The following is a 6,000-nucleotide window of genomic DNA, read 5'->3' as shown; positions in this document are numbered from 1 at the left end:
AGTTGTAATAGCTATGACCTACTTTGATTAAGTCTCGCCTTGTCCACACAATACCCTATGACACAATTAAACTTAGGTTGCTCCAACATTGTTTTAATTATGATGGATGATGCCCTGATACTACTATGCTTAGAATTGTTACATCACCTCTTCGGAAGTGAGATATATGCTTTTACAAAACATGTTTGTGTGGTGATTGGTGATGAGCGTGTATGAGTAAAATGGGTGAGAGAAAAATTGATTTGGCATGGATGAGCGAGATAGTCTTCTAGGGAGGGTGCCTCATGGGGTAAGTCCTCGTGAAGGATTACTGGTAAGTAGATGAGCGCTCCAACCACTTAAGGACCGATTCATTTTGATATTTTATCTAGCATCAGAGTACAACCACACTCTCTATATAGGTAGGATTTGGCCTCTTGCTTCACTAGTATTTGGCTCGGTGCCCACATAGTTGGCAGGAGTGCAGCGGAGAAGTGCTGGCTATTTTAGCCTAAAGCAAATTTGTAGGATGCTCATTCTTTTGCAATCAGCAAAGAATTGTCCAGTTCCCCGGGAATATAAAACTGTGAGGACGTCGGACACCTACTAAATATATTTAGGAACATGACGTGCGGCCGATTGTAGGAAAGTCTACATGTGAGCTTAACAGGCAGACATGAATAAAACAACGGTTATATTCTGAAACACTAAACAATTAATAAGTACTACTCTACACGTCTAGCGAAAGTTGAGTTAATTAATAGAAAACATTTGTAAAAATCCACATACAAGCCACCTGCATCTCAATTCATTATGGCCTAACATCTGTAAATTTTATACGTTTTCAAATACCACCTTGTGCCTATTGACCGACCAGGTGGCCTCTCTGGCCATCGCCTAAGTGCTTAACTTTGCCAAGTCAAGCTCGCCCATGAAATTTTTTTGGGAGTTTCGTGCGGTGACCGCCAAGATTCGTTCGTCTTCCCTAAATCTGGCCGTCATCGTCATATATGATTCTTCCACTCAGATGAGGTCTGTTACAATTTTTTTTTTCCTCGAGCATCTCTAGCATTTACCAATGCTATGTTCATGAGCCGAGTGAAGAGATCGGTGATATTTAAAAAGAAATAAATTAGGATATTTAAATTAATTGACATCAAAAAATTTACAAGGTAAATCTATATCAATTGTTATTTAAATATGCTTTACATTTATCTAATATATCTACTCTGTCATTCAAAATATTTACAACCTATAACTAATCCTAACAAACAACTCTATGAATATAAATACACAAAGGTAAGTTGCAAGTATGTAAATACAGAAACGTAAAAATGTTAGAGAGAGCAAACTCGATACAAAGAATTTTTATCTCGTGATATCGATGGTATAAACGTCACCCTTAATCTATATTGGAGCAGCAACTTAGGCTATAGTTTCCAGACGACAACCGGTAATGACTCTTGAGTCACTTAAACTTTAAGTAGGTTGAGTCACTAAGCTACTAAGTCAAGATCTCACCATAAATCTTTTTTCTGATCACTTACCATCATGGTCACTTCGAAGCTTAACCACCAATACAAAGGTCTCTGCGTCCCCATGCAAGAGTCCTGTCATCGCTTCACACTAAGTTGGAGGATCAATAAGTATGAGCCATCAGGGCTCATGGTGTCGGCGAGTCACAACGAATCTAAGGTACCGATATACCACTTGGTACAATATAGGATCACTCCTTGATCAAATCTCTAGGTAGCAACACCTAGCAATAACTCTCTCTAGCCATATTAGCACTAATTACTCTCTAATCTCGTGTTTAATTGCCTCTTTAAGTATTTTGGTGGCTTGATATCTTCTCAGTTGTATATGAGCTTCTCTGAACTCCAGCACACTCAAATAACCGAGGGGAGGTATTTATAGCCTCAATCCCGTGAACTAGCCATTGCTTCAACGGCTCTAATAGACTGTGAACACTAGATGATCTGGTGCCAATAACAGTACCAACATCGGACCATCCGATGTGTACAACAGTGAAAACTAGCCTTTAAAATTTCACTCAAATCTATTTATGAACACCGGATGTTCCGGTGTATTCTTCAACTCTATCACCGGACTATCTGGTGTATCAACTGACCGAGCCACTTCAGCTTCTGGAAAATACTCCGATGAAGCATCCGGTGTGCACTCCTTGTGAGCACAGGGTCATCCGGCGTTCAAACCTTCCTTCTGGAGATCTGCACTTCTTCTGGAAAATGCTCTAGTGTGTACACATGCTGAGCATCGGACCATCCGATGTGTTTTTCATTTTCTCCTCTGAGCTGAAAAATACTCCAATGTGTATAATCTTTAGAGTACTGAATCATCCGATATAGTTATTTTTCCTAAAATTTCTCTAATTCAACTAATCTTTGTCCCATCTACGATTACTTCTTTATGTATTACATCCATATAACCTACTAAGATATATACTTGATAAATATAATAGTCATATTGACTATATTATTATTAATCATTAAAATCACATGTATACTTAAAAAGATCATATTCAGTATACCGAGCTATGCATGAAGGCCACATGGCAACCACTTTGGCCGGTCAATGGACATAGGGGATTTGAAAACACATGAAACTTGAAGGTGTGTTAGTAGACCGTAAGGAATTGAGGTGTAGTAGGGTAGTATTTGGATAGCCTCTGGCTTGCAAGTGTGTTTTTGTAATTTCTCCCTATCAACAAAACATAGAATATGGCTCTAAGAATATAATCTCAAAGAAAGGTACTTCCCGTACAACCATTTGCATGCGTACGATTAGTCCTATGTACGGTGAATGGCGTACGTGAACACAAGTCCAGTTCAGAAGTCAGAACAACACTGCACATACAAGACTGCCGGGGTCGGCCAGATCAGATTGCTGCGTACGCCAACGTCTCCAATTGTTAGATTGCCGTTAGAGACGAATCACAACTTTGGAGCCTCACGAAGCAACAAGAAAACGACTGATCAATACCACGGCATCAGATTAATTTAAAATCGGAGGGATCACACCCCAGTTCCACTTTTATTCAGGTCTCAGTTCAGAGTCTGTTCAGAGATCCGTTTCTACTCTCAATCTCTTTATACTTGCGACATGCTAATGATTCAGATATTCAGTACGAGAAGAAAGAGTAATAATCAAAAGCTTCCACCTAAATAAATTCAGGAGAACCAATGGTGAATTTCGGAAAGGCCAATCGGGAATTAGATCCAAAATAAATGCAGTAGATACATGTAGTAAGAAGAACCAATTAGGAAGGAAAAAAATCCACGATCAGGCCCAGCACCAAATTCGGCCCAACATCAAGAGATTTGTACAGCACCACAAGCATTCAAGCTTGCAATTTCACCCCCATTGAATAGAAGCATTTGTAGGTGATGCAAACCTGGGAGCTCAGGCGCGAGAGCAAAGCCGTCACTAATTATCAGCAAATGAGAAAGCATGCCGCTGGATTCGGATGAACAAGCGCTCCACCGCCAGGGAGCAGCTCTGCGACGCCGCAAGCAACGCTCCACCGCCTAGGATTCGCGCAGCTCCGCCGAATCCCTCGGCTCGTCGCCAATTTCTTGCTCGTTGTCTCTAATGGCAAAGGATGGTCTCCAGTCATACAGGTCCTCAGATCTCAGAGAGAAGAAACACTTGAATACTTGATGCCAAATTATAATCACAGGCTGAAAACGAGCGATCATTTTATTTACCTGTCCTTGGCTAGTTCTTTCGCCTATGACGTTTAACAAAAAGAGAGATTCATTAATTCTTATCTTTGTATCAACCTGACATAGTCGTATAAGATTTTACCTTCCGTCTCTGCAATATTAAGATATATACATCTACACACTAAGGAGCCAACATTACATGAGACCCATAATAGAAAAAGACTAATAGAAGAAACACAACTCCTCTACAGAAATTATTATGTTTAAGCTTTGGATGTAGAGTTTAGACTACCATCCAAACCAGGTAAATAGCTCTCTAGCCACTCGTTCTAGTCTCGTACATGCTATAGTAACCATCACGTGTTGTTGTTGCCAATGTAATATAGACCACGAACGAAATTAGTGTGTACAAGTAAAAATAACCTGCAGAGAAGAAACATATTCCTTTTTGTTGAAGATAATATTATTCATGCATAACCATAGCACCCAACAAAATATGGCTGTTGCTTCCATTATATAGCTTTTCCTATTTTTAGTAAGAAACCTAAGTCAGTTCTTAAGCATATTTTGAACACTGATGCTACCTGAACTTAGGGATAGCAATTAAACCTGATTGCCTATTTATTCATGGATAAATATCCCAATAGAATCGGGTATAGGTTGCGTTTAGTACCCGTAGGTACGTTCGTGGGTTAAAAGTACTACCCGACGGGCAGACGGGTACAGGTATGGGTAAGTTATACTCGTACCTGTGAAACCCGTTTACTTGTATACCTCTCTGACACGTGGGCCTGAGTATCTTCAAACCCTAATCCCTTCATCTTTATGACTCTGTGACTATGTGTCTGTCACCACCTCACTCAGTCACTCTCCTGTCTCTCCCCGAGACCCTGAGTCCCTATCTCCCCATTCCGTGACTGTGTGCCCAACACCGCCTCCCTCTCCCAGCACCCCACGACGCTGCTCAACCCGACGTAACCGAGATCTGTGCCATCGCGCCACTCAACTAGCGTCCCTATCTCCAGCCACCTTGCGTCGCCACCTCCCTCTCACTAGCACCACCACCTCCCTCTCTCTGGCCACACTGCGTCGCTGCCTCTCTCTACGCGTCTACCCACCGTCTCCTCCCTTTATGTGTCTACCAGCTAGAGGCCTGGACCCTGAGTCCCCAATCCAGCAGCCCGTCGAGTCGCCGCTATGTGTCATGTTCTCTCGTGCGATAATGAGTATTGATCTCAGGGCTGGCGGGTAAACGGGTATACCTGTGAGTGATGGGTACCTGCGAGCGATGGGTTTGGTGCCCACTCCTAGCCCATGGGCGTTCGCCGATATACCATTGGACTAGTAAAATTTGGCAGTATGGATATGGGTGAGCACTACCCGTACCCACGTACTTGATTGACATCCCTACCAGAACTATTAGCCATGCAGAATATGTGAAACAACAATAAAAAAAGAGGTGCTTAATTGTCTTAGACTTGTGACAAAAACAACGCTTCTGATCTTCAAAACATTATCTTTTTCTTATCTTATCCTTTGTTAAGAGAAACCCTTTTACAAATACAAAATAAATATTTAATTTTAAATGCTAACTTTAATTTAGCTATTTTACTCTTCTAGATTGATTCATCATCTTGCTCCAGGCCCTCTACAAAGAGTTAATTGTAAATTTTGCAGTTTGGTTTAAGCTCCATTTGATCATCTCGGTCCTCCGACAAAGTGGTGATCGTTAGACAAGTCGTCAACTCATTCCATGATATTAATATTAATTTTGAACCTTTTAGATCCCGTTTAAACAAAATACTTGTGAGGAATGACTCTATCACCTTAGCTACTAAATCTTGTTTGTTTAGTAGTATGTTATATAAAGAGGAAAATTGACATCTTAGTAGCGAACTAATTAATCAAGTGTCCTCTAAAATCTAATTTCGGATTCATATTTTATATTAAAAATATCATATCTAAATATAATATTTTTTTACTTTTATTAATCGGGCCTAAAAGTACGAGTCATGTGATTTTCTTTCTTGTGAAAGATGTTTTAATCCTCGTATATTTGTTTCAAAATAATTATTATCACATCATATTCTCAGTTTATAGCTTGTACACCAACTTATATAATGCTGAACTCTTTCAAGCACGACGTACACTCGTAGGTACACACAAGGACACATTACCAGCCGGACAACAATAGTCGAAGGACACAAGCCATGCTTATATGATGCATCATTGATAGGACACGTACGCACTGTGGCCGCGTCAGCACACGTACGTGCTCCGTTGAGAGAGAGAGAGAGCTAGATTCCTTTAACGCGCTGTGCACGAGAGATGAGAG

Source organism: Phragmites australis, chromosome 16, assembly GCF_958298935.1.
Source record: "Phragmites australis chromosome 16, lpPhrAust1.1, whole genome shotgun sequence".
NCBI classification, from domain to species: domain Eukaryota; kingdom Viridiplantae; phylum Streptophyta; class Magnoliopsida; order Poales; family Poaceae; genus Phragmites; species Phragmites australis.
Note: the sequence above shows the minus strand (reverse complement) of the source record.